The 15,558-nt window shown below is 44.1% G+C and overlaps 1 protein-coding gene across 4 annotated transcripts in view; it reads left to right on the forward strand.

Annotated features, from left to right (window-relative positions):
• VPS8 (VPS8 subunit of CORVET complex) overlaps positions 1 to 15,558 on the forward strand; it is a 223,278-nt gene that overhangs the window by 162,928 nt on the left and 44,792 nt on the right. The gene's annotated exons all lie outside the window — the stretch shown is intronic.

Here is a 15,558-nt window from a genome sequence, read left to right on the forward strand (position 1 = left end):
GCTTGAAAAAAAATATGAGGCTGTCTGGTCACTCATGAAACTATTGCATATTTTTGCAATAAAGTTCTATTTTTGGTGAATAAAATTAACTTTATAAGCTCACAGCACATTGCAGAATACATACTGGTACTCAAAGCACACTGTATTTGTAAATCTACAGCAAGCTGTAGTAGCCAGGCAAGGTACTAACAAACTTCAACAGGACTTTATTTTTTAATGTAGAAACCTCTTTTCCAAGCTGCTGTTGCACCTTCACTAGCTCTCCCTCAGCCTCTTCAACTCCTTCCCCCTCCTTCCTGTTTCCTGTCCTTTCAGACTCCGAACAGCCAGTGCTCCCAATTCTAATAATTACAAGCAACATGAAATTGTTCTTTTGTAACTACAGTAAGAGTGCTTGTAGTAAGCGCAACTACTACATCCTCATCCTCCGGTGGGCCATCTGGTGAAGGCAATCAGCTACGACATTTTGGTTTCCAGGCTTATATTCCAGTTCATAATTGAAAGAGAGTAGTCTTGCAGACCATCTAGCAATACGATATCCTGCTCTTCCCAGTCCTTCCGTGGTGAGCAATGTCGTCAAAGGGCTATGGTCTGTGCGCAACTTGAACGTGTGGCCCCACAGGTAAGTTATCCATTTTTCAGTAGCCCAGACACAAGCAAGTGCTTCTTTTTCAACTGTAGAATATTTTCTCTCAGCATTACTTAGTGTCCTTGAAGCAAATGCAACAGTCTTCTTTCTGTTGTCCTCATGAAGTTATTTGAGGACAGCCCCAAGTCCATAATTAGAAGCATCAGTAGTTACAATTGTGGGCAATGCAGGAGTGAATAGTGCAAGTACTGGACTATGTACAATCAAGTCTTTCACCATTTCAAAACTAGCTTGTGCATCCGTTGTCCACGCTAAGGTTGAACTTCCCTGTAGTAATTCTCGTAATGGTTCAATGTCAGAAGCATAACTGGGAATGAATTTTGCATACCAGGAGGTAAGACCCAAGAAGGAACGTAAGGTTTGCAAATTTGTTGGAGGAGGAGCATTTGAAATTGCCAGGATATGAGCCGGATCAGGTTTTAGTCCAGCCTGTGAAATAGTATGCCCAGAAAGGAGAGTTCAGTTTGTCTGAGTTTGCATTTGGACCTATTGAGCTTGAGGCCTGCTTTCCTGATGCAGTTTAGTACAGCCTGCAGGTTATTGTCATGCTCCTCTGAAGTATTTCCAAACACGATAATATCATCCAAAAGCACTGAACTCCATGTTGATTCTTCAAAATCAATTACATTATTTTTTGGAAGGCACTTGGGGTGATGCGAGACCCGTATGGAACACGTTTAAAACGGAATAGTCCCTCGTGTAATAAATGCTGTGAGGTCTCTGCTATCTTCGTGCAACATAACCTGGTGGTATGCGCTCTGCAAATCAAGAGTAGAAAACATCTTTGCTCCACGGAGTTCTGCAAATCTTCTTTGTGAGGAAGAGGATGGCTGTCGATCACAATAGCTTTATTTGGCTCCCTTAAGGTGAATGCCTACACCCTTCTTCTGTGTCACTACTATAGGTGAAACCCATTCCAAGGAGTTAATCTCTTCAATAATGTCCTCTTGAACAAGTTTTCTAAGTTCTTCTGAAACAGCTTCTCTGACTGAAAATGGTAATTACTGTCATACAGGCATCACATTATTCCGCATTTTAACTTTATGCAGAAACCCGTAAGCACAGCAGAGTTTCTCCTCAACCTGGTTTTGGATCCCAGCTGAAACTGGTGTGTATACCGCAAGAGTGCTTTGTTGGGGAAGATCAATTTGTCCATTAACTACCCTGAGATTTAAAGCAGCCAATAAATCTCTGCCAAGGACAGGAGTGCCTTTGTGGACAATGTAGAACTCTGCAGTTACACAGCAATTACCAAAAGTAACTATTGCTAGCAGGCAATCACGTACTGGAACATGGTTTTTCAAATAGCACACCAAGTGAAGCTTGAGTTCAGTAAGAGGCACATCTTTAAAGTAATGCAAATAGATGGAATCAGGTAGTATAGATACTGCTGAGCCAGTGTCCAACATTAGCTGAATAGAGTGTGATTTGCCTGAGGCTATGGCGGAAATGTTTACCGTGCACTTTATTTATTCTGGAATATGTGCAGTAATGATTTTGTCCACGCTCAGCACAGTAACATCTGGTATTGTAACGGCATGCACCTGTTGATTGAACTGGCTGCTGCGACATACTTTATCAAAATGCCCAATCTTTTTGCAGTGATTGCACTGAGCCACTTTTGCCGGACATCCTGTGTAGCTTGCCAGGTGTTGTGGGGATCCACAGCAAAAGCATTCTTTTACTGTATTTTGAATTTGCTGATTTGGTGGTTTTTCATTAGTTTTCCTCTTGTAATTGTTTGTCTGCAGCAATGGTGAACTTTTCTGCAAAGGAGTCACAGCCTGGACTGTGCTCATTATTTTGGCTTCAGCTGTAGCTGACTCAATCTGGGTAGCAATGGTTATTGCTTTTTCTAGTGTAAGTTGTGGTACTAGAAGTAAACGTTCTCTTACAAGAAGCATGATTGTTTTCTCAATGAGCTGGTCTCTGATCATCTCATCTGCCATATTCCCAAAGTCACAAGTTACAATCAGACCCCTCAGGGAAGCAATATACTGCATTATAGTCTCCCTTGGTTTCTGCTCACGCTGGCAAAATCTGTAGCGATTAGCTACTACATTCACTTTTGGTACAAAAAGTTCTTTAATGCAGTGAGTGCAGTCTCATATTTATCGTCTGCAAGGGGAAAAGTGTAAAATATACGCTGCCCTTCTGCTCCAAGGCAGTGGATTAGCAGAGCACGCTTTCTTACTTCAGAAATCTCTGTAGCACTGATTGCAAGCAGATAAGTCTCAGACATATGGGTCCAGGCAGTAAAAGCAATTGGAGGCTCACCTGGGCTTTCTAGAAAAGGTGCAGGTGGGTTCAGAGGCAGAAGATCCATCTTCGTTGCCAAAATGCTGTAGTAGCCGGGTAAGGTATTAACAAACTTCAACAGGACTTTATTTTTTAAAGTGGAAACCTCTTTTCCAAGCTGCTGTTGCACCCTCACTAGCTCTCCCTCAGCCTCTTCAACTCCTCCCCCCTCCTTCTTGTTTCCTGTCCTTTCAGACGCTGAACAGCCAGTGCGCCCAATTCTAATAATTACAAGCAACATCTAAACACTACACAAGCCCTGTGTAATTCATAGCATCAGTAAAACATAGTCATATTTATAAATGTACAGCAAGTGCTACATAATTCTTAGCAGCATTCAAAGCTATAGGTCCAAAGAACACTCCAGCACAGAACACAGCTATGGCTCTTTCAAAGCACCCCTCAACCAAAGGGGGAAAAGCTGCCACCAGGGTGGAGGTGGAGCAGCTGTTTGCTGACTTTGAACAGCCAGACACAAGGACCATTACAAGAGCTCAGTGTGGAGCTATTTGGGTGCTTTGAAAGAGCAATTGTAGCTTTATTGGACCAACCGCTGTTTGTGAGAGAGACCAGCTTTTGAGCTTACACAGAGCTCTTCTGCAAGTCTGGGACATGTACTCATGGGAACCTAGAGCCTGGGCTCCAGCCAGAGCCTAAACGTCTACACAGCCCCATTGCCAGAGTCTGCTGACACAGGACAGCCACAGAGGTTTAATTGCAATGTACATATAACCTATGAGACTGAGTCTATGCTGTGGGTGAAGATCTGTGGACTGGAAGTAATACAGTTGCAAGGGATTTACTAATCTTTGTAAGGGGATACCAAATTCAGTAAACTGAGCTAGATATCTTCCTCTTCTGTTGAGAGAAAAGGGTTACAATATTCTAAGTTTAAGCAGTTAAATCTAAAGGGGGGGGAAATGGTCCACATAAATCTAACTTTATGGAAATGTTAATTTCTGTACTTCAGTGCTAAATGCTGTGGTAAGGGGCATCTTCTGAATTCCAGGAACAGATTCCACGGCTGTTGCTGCAAACACTCGATCCTGGGTTCTGATTTTACACTGTCTTGACTAAACCTTACATAATTAAGATTGTGTCAAATAATGATTAACATTAGATTGTGCTTTTATCTATTCTTAACCTATGATTTTTGTAAAGTTAGTTATTAGAAAGGAAATCCTAAAAGAAGTGCATTAGGAGAGATCTTAGAGAAATCTCCTGGGGCATTAAGAGAAGTTTTATCTGAAGTGGGTGAACACTGTCTGGAGAGATATGGAAGGTTGAGGGTTAATTCTATTACAAATCCATAATGCTTCATTAATGTTCTGAAAGCAGATATATTCAGATTCCCGTTGAGGTATGGGGAGCTGGAGAAACCAGAAATGTAAATTGCACAATTTTTTTAAAAAAGTTTTGTCAAAACAGGGGAGGGGGAAGGACAGAGCTGTGTTTGAGACCATCCCAATGCTGTGGTACTTCCTTCCACAGAACTCTGACGGACACACTTCTGTCACGTTTTCAGGGTAGGTGGGGGGTGACTAAGCAGAAAGGAAGCTGAGGTCCTTTCTACATTAGTCTGAATTTCCCCCATTCTCTACTGAAGGACCTGGCAGCTCCAACAGCCTTGAGAGAACAGGGGTCACTTCATCACTTATTAGGTGTTCCTGTTCATGGCCGAGGGGGTGGAACTTTGATCACAGGCAATTAATTCTGTGTGGCTCAGACAGAAGTTGGTCCAATAAAATATTACCTCACCCACCTTGTTTCTCTAATATCTTGGGAGCAACAGAGCTACAACAGCACTGCCTACTGCATTTGTAGAAAGCTTCTCACCATTTAGTTGCTGATGTGTAGTCTCAGCTTTAACTTTGCCTGAAAGTTCTTTGTCTCAGAATTTGTGTCATTTTAAAAACAGTCCTATCTTTGGACTGGGGAGCGACAGGGGCCTTTCCTCTTCTCTCCCCAAGGCCCGTGGAAGGGCTGAATCTTCTTCATTCACTTCCTAAGAATTGCATTGGGGAGTCCACCTAGGAGGCTCTTTGGGGCTTCCTTCAATCTCCTATGGATGTTAAGAAGCTCAAAGAATTTTAAACAACCTGTGAAGAGGCTCACAGTTCCACTCCCTGGGAGTCTTACAATGCCCTTCCTACCAAATGGAGTTGGCCCAAGGCCCAGTTGGGGGCAAACTCCGGATTCCAGGTGCCGGAAGACTACACAGCAGGTGCTTGAAGCCCTGCTGCCACTGGAGGGCCCCAGGAGACTAGGTGCCTCATGTAACTGCTTTCAGCTGTGTTTGGTCACAGATGAAGAAACAATTGCATATTACATAAATGGAGAAAACCATCTGATATGAAAGAACTGCTTCCTAAGCTTCTAAAGTTTTATAAGCAATTTACTGTAGGTTTAAAAAAAAGACAGAAAGGAATTGAACTTTGACTGTGTCCTCTTGCAGTATTGTATCTGTGACACATAAGAAAAAGTGTATAAAGGAATAGACTGCAGGCTCAGGAATTGTGTTTTAAGTCATTTTATCTGAGTTTTCACCTGGTAATACAGATTTATTTCCTTTAATTGTGTAACTGATTTTGCCAAAAAAGGCAGAAGGAAATACTAGAGGGGTTAGAAACAATTTAGAGAGGAGAAAACAATGAGCACTTAGGAGAAGGTTCAACAGAAATTAGGGAAGTGGAGAGAGGAGGAAGAATGTAAAAACAGGGATGTGCTGGAGGGAGCTCCCAGGAGCCAATGTTAATACATAGGCACCAGATTGGAGGGAGCTCTGGGATGACATCCTGCCTTTAGCGGTGTTGGCCCTGTCTCTGGAGCTGATTGATTAACCCTTGCCTGAAGTGACTTATCCCCCAGAACTAGGATAAATGATTTGCATGGAACATCTCTCTACGTACAGCTTCGTGGAAGACTGATTTACCATCTGTAAAGTAGCTGTATTCATTCAGTCTGCTTTTTGGCTGTTTTTTGGCTTTCCTCAGCCACGTATTTAATAGAATGCTCCAGGAACGAGTGAGTGGCTTTCTGACAGATATAAAAATAACTTGCTGTATGTCATGGATCACGTACATGGTGTGCTGGAAGACCTGAGCTCCCCATTGCTCTCTATAATTTATATAGTATCTCAGTATGATGTACTTTCCATGCTGTTACTTTTAAATTATGCATGTTAAAATAAAATGTACTTATAATACAGTATGACCTAAAATGACACCGGTCACTTTGTGCAATTGTTACCTCTGGAAGCTGTCTATCACTTCAGTATATTCCAGGCATACAGCTGGTTTTTGACTGAGAATTGGATGAATTTCCAAATCTTGTTTGATTCAGATGTGAATATTGGCAGACTGTTGGCATTAGTGCTTATTGAGTAGGAAGAACTCTATGCAGAGGCTGCTGCTCTAAGTGTTCTGGATCATTTTAGCCATTTTGTGGAGCAATTTCCCAAGTATCATGCAATCAAGTTTGCATTCCACTCCCACCATTTCCTGCTAATTTGCTTCCTCTAGCCACCTCTTCTCCCTTCCCACTACCTCTGGGCAAGCTGTCCCTTGGTGCCTTAACCCCACTACTACTCCCTCTTACTCCTTCCTTTTCCCTTTCCTGGAGTCCATCTCTTAAGCTTCCTCTACTGACTGCCTCCTTCTCACCAATACAAATCTCCAGCCAATCAAATCTTGATAGCTTGTCTTTCTCTCCAACAGAAGTTGGTCCAGTAAGATATTATCTCACCCACCTTGTCTCTCTAATATCCTGGGACCCACACGGCTACAACTACACTGCACACCGGCTTCTCATCACCTCATCCGTTAGGTATACATCACCTTCCTAGTCTCTGCCACTTGCTAGCTTCCTCCCTTCACCCTTTCTCCAATGCCTGTGTGTCCAGCCTGTTGGCTACCACCAACACTGTATCCTAGTGTCCTGGATAGCTTCCTACTCACTTTTTTTCCCCTCTGTCCCCTTCTCTAAGGCCATACCTGGCCCTCCAAGTAAAGTGATCACCTGCTACATTTCAAGGATCTGGTCCAAAGCATAGAGGTTCTAGAGCTTCTCAGTAAAATAGCTGTAAGGACTTTTCAACATGGGAAAAACTTATTTTTCACTAACTTGGTTTTCTGAAATGCCTGAATAGTTTTTGCTGAAATTTTCAAAAAACAAATTCAGCTCAGGGCGGACACTTGGCATGGGAAATGTCAGCCCAAGCAGTCTGACAAAGTTGTTTAAAAACAAACACACACACAAACCCTGTAAACAAAAATTGCAAAAGAGGTTACAAAATAATTTGTGGGAGCTGCTGCCATCTCTGCCTAGAATATGGAGAAATATTTATACACTTAAGAGTACACAAATGGATACAATTCACATCATTTACAAGTGCATGCTTTGTATATACTGGTAAAGTTTTTAAAGTGTGTAGAAGTACATATCGGTAAAATATGCCTGGATGTGTGGGATGCAAGTGGGGCCGGTCAAGAAAGACTGAAATAAGGAAAGTCACGTGTAGGGGGTGGGACTAGTCGAGGAGGCAAGAAGTTATCTGAAAAATAATGAGGTCCATTTCTGTCCATCTTGCAAGGCCACTGAAGTTCCTGTACAATCCACAGGAATTACCATCACTGAGCAATGCATAAATATTTTTGTAATCCAAGGACATAAAACATTCAAAATAGGGCTGTCAAGTGATTAAAAAAAGAATCTCGATTAACAAAAGTTAATCATGAGTAATGGCAGTATTAATGTCCCTGTTAATAGAATACCTAAATATTTTTGGATGTTTTCTACATTTTCAAATATATTGATTTCATTTACAACACAGAATACAAAGTATACAGTGCTCACTTTATATTATCTTTATTACAAATATTTGCACTGTAAAAAAGAGAAGGAATGGTACTTTTCAATTCACCTAATACAAGTACTGTAGTGCAGGCTCTTAATTGTGAAAATGCAACTTGCAAATGAAGAATTTTTATTTTTGAGTGTAGTTACTTAAAAAAATAATGTAAAACTTTAGAGTCTACAAGTCCACTCTGACCTACAACTTGGTCAGCCAATCAGATTCCGTCACTGGTAAGGGATGGTGGGGCGTGACTGGAAAAGTTTACACATGACTGTCTTACCAACTACTTTGCCCTACAGTATCATTGCAAAAGTTGATCAACTGGAAGTTGTGAATGTTTGTAAATGTCTTGATAAAACCTGGAACACTCCACTTTTACCAGCACTTCAACATCCATCTGTCCTATGCTGGGGACTTAAATAGCCACCACACCTCATGGGGCTGCAGAGAATCTGACAAAAATGGACTGCATCACATAGACTGGACTTCTCTAAATGACCCATATCTCTCTTACATAACCCTAAGCAGTCAGCCACCTTTTTCTCTGCACAGTGGAAGCAGGGCTGCTTTCCTGACTGCAGTTGGGTCGCCTCAGCAGGGCTAACTGTTATCAGCCTCCTACGCAGCCAGTACCATCCTCTTCTTGCTCAGATAGAAATGACAATCCCCATAGTAACCACTATCCCTTGATTGCAGTGGATCTGTAGAAGAGCAGAATGGAAAAAAATACTCGGAGCTGACCAATGAGTATGTAGTGTGCATACCATATAATGCCTCTGTAGAGAATGCTTACACTTGCTTCTTCAAAGCAATCTTTAAAGCAGTCATTAAATCCATTCCACATGCCTACCAAGAGACTTATATACCCTACTTAAATGAAGAATAAGCAGAATTTCTGAAGCAGTGTGGGAAATCTGGTGACTCAGAGAAGCAAACCATCTTATTGACAGCCTTAAAATCTTGTCACAAGGAACGTTGGTAAGAAGTTACGGGAAATATGTACACACGGTCTAGCAGGAAATACGGTTACTTAAAGGAATCTTGGTGCAGCACAGAAACCACCATCCACATGTCAGGAAAGGGTCTCCAAATAGCATCACCACATGCCTAACTAATCTAGCAAAAGCCAACAGAAACAAGCCCTTTGAGGAATCAGTAAAGAGGAAATGGAGCTGATACTCAAGGGTGGAACCATTTTGTGAGGAAGACATTGTCCAGCCTTCCTCCACCGAAGAAGTGGAGAAAGCACTGAGCCTCAGGAAAGCAGGAAAAGCAGGTGGCCTTGACAAGACTGTACAAGAAATGCTGCTACATCTTGGTAAGAGGAGCACAAAATGGCTATGTCCTCCAAAAGAACAAGATGCCTAAGATATGGCAGAAAGAAACCAGAAAAGGACCATTCCTTTCCATCTAGCTGCTGTCCAGTATCACTTCTGAGATGTGCTTACAAAATTCTAGAGTGACTATCTTGGCAACAACTCATGCCCATGGTAGGACAGGCTCTGAGTGATGATCAGGCAGGCCACAGACCTAATAGGAGCACTTGTGACCAAGTTCATGCTCTTTACCACTTACATAGAAAGTGGTTTCCAACAGAAGAAGAAGACAGGAGTGGTGTTTCATGACTTGATAGCAGCGTATAATACTATCTGGCACATTGGTCTGCTGGTCAAGATGTCAAAATCTCTGTGGGTTGTAATGGCTATGGAAATGATGCTTCAAAACAGACAAAGTCCAAGTGGTGCTAAGGCAATAAACTGAGCACATGGAGGACCCAGAAGAATGAACTCCCTCAGGGATCTGTTTTTGCCCCAACTTTTTTCAACATATTTACTAATGATCTGCCTCCAACAATCTCAAGGCCATTGAAGTATGTAAATAACATCTGCCTAGCTTCAAGAGACTTCAGAAAGATTGAGGACAACCTGAACTAAGACATGGCAGCCATCGGTGCCTATTGCAAGAAGTGGAGACTTAAGTCTAGAGTGTTAAAGGTAGTGTCGTCATGCTTTCATCTCAATCACACTAATGCTGCCAGAACTCAACATCTTTTTGAATGGAGAGCAACTGGTATGTGACCCAAAGCCAGTATATCTAGGAATAACTGGAGCTCGCACACTGACCTACAAGGACCACTTCACAAAGGTAGCTCAGAAGATTAAGAGCAGAAATGGCTTTCTAAATAAGCTTGGAAGCTCAACATAGGGAGCTAACGTGCAAGTATTACGCAGCTTGGTACTAGTTCTCCACTACTCAGTGAGAGAATACTGTACACCTGTATTAAACTCTTCCTGAAAGCTAGTTGATGTACAACTGAATCAAACAATAATAGTAATAACAGGCTATGGGTATGTCTACTCTACAAAATTAGATCAATTTTATAGAAGTCGATTTTTAGAAACTGATTTTATACAGTCCGTTGTGTATGTCCACACTAAGCACATTAAGTCGGCGGAGTGCGTCCTCACTACCGTGCCTAGCATCAACTTACAGGGTGGTGCATTGTGGGTAGCTATCCCTCAGTTCCCGCAGTCTCCACTGCCTTTGGAATTCTGGGTTAAGCTCCTAATGTCTGATGGCGCAAACACATTGTCATGGGTGGTTTTAGGTACATGTCATCAGGCCCCCCTCCTTCCATGAAAGCAACGGCAGACAATCATTTTGTGCCTTTTTTCCTGGGTTACCTGTGCAGACGCCATATCATGGTAAGCATGGAGCCCACTCAGCTCACCATTACAGTACGTCTCCTCGGTGCTGCTGGCAGACGCGGCACTGCATTGCTACACAGCAGCAGTTCCTTGCCTTTGCGGCAGACGGTGCAGTAAGACTAATAGCCATCGTACGTCTCCTGGGTGCTTCTGGCAGACCTTGGTGAGGTCGATCAGAGCGCCTGGACAGACATGGCTATTCTCCTCTTAGAGCACTGAATGGGAGCCAGAGACTCCAGGTCATTTTCTTCTTTAAGTTTTGTCTCATGGAGATTCAGTCCTGCCTGGAATATCATGCAAGCTGGAGGCTTCTGCCTCAGGCTGCTCTCCCAGCTGGCAGGACTGCCCGGTCACGCCTACACCTTGCTCCCATGGCTCATGAAGCCTGGACAGTATTAAGGAGCAGTTCTACTATAGGCTGAGCAAGTGCATAATGGTGGTAAAATGTGCCTTTGGACGTTTAAAAGCTTGCTGGTACTGTTTGCTGACTAGATCAGACCTCAGCGCAACCAACATTCCCATTGTCATTGCTGCTTGCTGTGTGCTCTGTAATATCTGTGAGAGTAAGGGGGGAGACATTTATGTCAGGGTGGGAGGTTAAGGCAAATTGCCTGGCATTCGATTTTGAGCAGCCAGACACCAGGGTGATTAGAAGAGCACAGCAAGGTGCGCTGCGCATCAGAGAGGCTTTGAAAACCAGTTTCATGACTGGCCAGGCTTCGGTGTGACAGTTGTTTGTTTCTCCTTAATGCAAATCCGCCCCCTTTGTTGATTTTAATTCCCTGTAAGCCAGCCACCCTCTCCCCTTCGAAATAAAGTAACTATTGTTTTGAAACCATGCATTCTTTCTTTATTAAATAAAAAAGAGAGAGAGATATCGGACAAGGTAGCCAAGGTGGGGTGGGGGAGGAGGGAAGGACAAGGCCACATTGCTTATTTTAGCCACACTAAAAATCAAACTGTTCGAATGACAGCTTTCTGTTGCTTGGGCCATCCTCTGGAGTGGAGTGCCTGGAGCCTCCCCCTCCACATTGTTGGGCGTCTGGATGAGGAGGCTATGGAACATAGGGAGGAGGGTAGGCGGTTATTCAGTGGATGCAGCTGGGGGGGTCTGTGCTCTTGGCTTTCCTGCAGCCCCAACAGTTGCTTCATCATGTCCGTTTGCTCCCCCATTAGCCTCAGCATCAAGTCCTGGCTCCGCTCTTCGCACTCACTTAATTCTTTCCTGGCCTCTGCCACTGAATGCCTCCATGCATTAAGTTGTGCCCTATCAGTGCGGGAGGATTGCATGAGCTCGGAAAACATGTCATCACAAGTGTGTTTTTTTCCGCCTTTAATCTGCGATAACCTCAGGGACGGAGGTGATGGGGGGAGCGTAGAAACATTCTACACTCTACTATTCTGGGGGGACTGCATGGTCACCTGTGCTGCTTAGCTCGCCAGGCTGACCAAACAGGGAATGAAATTCAAAAGTTCCCGGGACTTTTCCTGTGTACGTGGCTAGTGCATCAGAGTTCGAAGTGCTGTCCAGAGTGGTCACAATGGAGCACTCTGGGATAGCTCCTGGAGGGCAATACTGTTGATTTGCGTCCGCACTACCCCAAATTCGACCAAGCAAGGTCGATTTTAGCACTACGACCCTCGTCAGGGAGGAGTACAGAAGTCGATTTGAAGAGCCCTTTAGGTCAACAGAATGGGGTTGGTTGTGTGGACGCAGTCATTTTTAAATCGACCTAACATGGCTAAATTCAACCTAACCCCGTAGTGTAGACCAGGCCTATGAGACTAACAAACACCGAATGGCTACCAGTCCTCTCTAATATCTCACCTCCTAACATCAGGTTTTATATTGCTGCAAAGAACCTCCTTCACAAAATCCAAGAGATACCAAAATTGTCACTTTTCATAGATATACGGGTGGGTGGTTGCCTGGCCACTGACTCTTCATCAGATGACCTCTGTGGACTCCTGGTTCATACTGAGAAAGTAGGGCAATCGGCTAGTTATCTTAGGTGCCTGTACATGAATACAAGAAGCCTGGGAAACAAGCAGGAAGAATTGGAAGTCCTGGCACAGTCAAGGAATTATGTATGATGTGTTTGGAATAACAGAGACTTGGTGGGATAATTTGCATGACTGGAGCACTGTCATGGATGGGTATAAACTGTTCAGGAAGGACAGGCGAGGGAGAAAAGATGGAGGAGTTACACTGTATGAAAGAGAGAAGTATGATTGCTCAGAGCTCCAATATGAAATATTAGTGCCCATCTGGAGAAAAGCCTGTTGAGAGTCTTTGGGTTAAGTTTAGAGGCGAGAGCAGCAAGGGTGATGTCATGGTGGGCATCTGGTATAGACCGCCAGACTGGGAGGATGAGGTAAATGAGACTTTCTTCAGACAACTAACAGAAGTTTTCAGATCACAGGCCCTGGTTCTCATGGGGGACTTCAGTCACCCTGACATCTGCTGGGAGAGCAATACAGCTGTGCACAGACAATCCAGGAAGTTTTTGGAGAATCTTGGAGACAAGTGCTGGACGAGCCAACTAGGTGCCATGCTTCTCTTGACCTGCTGCTCACAAACAGGGAAGAATTGGTAGGGAAAGTAGAAGTGGGTGGCAACCTGGGCAGCAGTGACCATGAGATGGTCGAGTTCAGGAACCTGACAAAAGGAAGAAAGGAGAGGAGCACAATATGGACTTCAGAAAAGCAGACTTTGACTCCTTAAGGGAACTGATGGGCAGGATCCCCTGGGAGGCTAATATGAGGGGGAAAGAAGTCCAGGAGAGCTGGCTGTATTTTAAAGAAGCCTTATTGAGGGCGCAGGAACAAACCTCCCGGTGTGCAGAAAGAATAGTAAATATGGCAGGCGACCAGCTTAGCTTAACAGAGAATCGTCGAGGGGCTTAAACGCAGAAAGGAAGCTTACAAGAAGTGGAAACTTGGACAGATGACTAGGGAGGAGTATAAAAGCTGGACATGCACAAGTCCATGGGTCCGGATCTAATGCATCCGAGGGTGCTGAGGGAGTCTGCTGGTGTGATTGCAGAGCCATTGGCCATTATCTTTGAAAACTCATGGAGATCGGGGGATGTCCCGGACAATTGCAAAAAGGCTAATATAGTGCCCATCTTTAAAAAAGGGAAAAAGGAGAATCCAGGAACTACAGACTGGTCAGCCTCACCTCAGTCCCTGGAAAAAGTATGGAGCAGGTCCTCAAGGAATCCATTTTGAAGCACTTGGAGGAGAGGAAGATGATTAGGAACAGTCAACATGGATTCACCAAGGGCAAGTCATGTCTGACCAATTAGATTGCCTTCTATGATGAGATAATTGGCTCTGTGGATATGGGGAAAGCGGTGGACATGATATACCTTGACTTTAGCCAAGCTTTTGATACGGTCTCCCACAGTATTCTTGCCAGCAAGTTAAAGTATGGATTGGATGAGTAGACTATAAGGTGGACAGAAAGCTGACCAGATCGTCCGGCTCAACGGGTAGTGATCAATGGCTTGATGTCTAGTTGGCAGCCAGTATCAAGTGGAGTGCCCCAGGGGTCAGTCCTGGGGCCAGTTTTGTTCAATATCTTCATTAATGATCTGGATGATGGGATGGATTGCACCCTCAGCAAGTTCGCAGATGACTAAGCTGGGGGGAGAGGTAGATACACTGGAGGGTAGGGATAGGGTCCAGAGTGACCTAGACAAATTAAAGTATTGCGCCAAAAGAAATCTGATGAGGTTCAACAAGGACAAGTGCAGAGTCCTGTACTGAAGATGGAAGAATCCCATGCACTGCTACAGGCTGGGAGACCAACTAGCTAAGCAGCAGTTCCCCAGAAAAGGACCTGGGGATTACAGTGGACAAGAAGCTGTATATGAGTCAGCAGGTCTGCCCTTGTTGCTAAGACGGCTAACAGCATATTGGGCTGCATTAGTAGGAGCATTGCCAGCAGATCGAGGGAAGTGATTATTCCCCTCTATTCGGCACTGGTGAGGCCACATCTGGAGTACTGCGTGCGTACAAATTTGGGCCCCCCACTACAGAAAGAATGTGGACAAATTGGAGAGAGTCCAGTGGAGGGCCACAAAAATGATCAGGGGTCTGGGGCACATGACTTACGAGGAGAGGCTGAGGGAACTGGGCTTGTTAGTCTGCAGAAGAGAAGAGTGAGGGGGGATTTGATAGCCGCCTTCAACTACTTGAAAGGGGTTTCCAAAGAGGATGGAGCTCGGCTATTCTCGGTGGCAAATGATAGAACAAGAAGCAATGGTCTCAAGTTGCAGTGGAGGTCTAGGTTGGATATTAGGAAACACTATTTCATTAGGAGGGTGGTGAAGCACTGGAATGGGTTACCTAGGGAGGTGGTGGAATCTCCATCCTTAGAGGTTTTTAAGGCCTGACTTGACAAAGCCCTGGCTGGGATGATTTAGTTGGGGTTGTTCCTGCTTTGAGCAAGGGGTTGGACTAGATGACCTCCTGAGGTCTCTTCCAACCCTATTCTTCTATGATGCTATTATTCTATGACTGTTCCAGACCATTTCTATGGTGGACACTGCTACGTAGTGATGAGGAGAAAGGGAATGAGCCTCCTCACACAGCCTGATGGGAGGCTGTCTCTGATGCAAGCTCAACTATTTCAGATGAGGGATGGTGAGGTGTGCAGCAAGTGACCACACGTGGGGACTCAGGGACAGGCCTCTGTGTAGTTGGAGTGCAGCTGAGGATGCTGCACACATACTGAATAGTTGCTTGTCCCGTGTTGGCCTGTCAGAAGGACTTTCCAGCTGACCCCAAGGCTATTTAATGGCTAAAACCATGGGATACCTACCTATGGCCTTTTGACTTTTGGCTTGTTTTCTACTTGTACATCTCTTATCTCCCTACTTTGTGTTTTGAAATTTTGACCATATTGTACCACTTATACATTTGCTTAAAAAGAGAGCACTGATATCGCAAATCCAGGGAGCAGATTCAGTATTAGCTACATACTATCTTCATTTCATGTGCATACCTGATGACCTTCAGAGGGGAATGCAAACACAGTATCA

The sequence above is a fragment of the Lepidochelys olivacea genome, assembly GCF_965140295.1.
Source record: "Lepidochelys olivacea isolate rLepOli2 genome assembly, chromosome: 9".
Taxonomy (NCBI): Eukaryota; Metazoa; Chordata; order Testudines; family Cheloniidae; genus Lepidochelys; species Lepidochelys olivacea.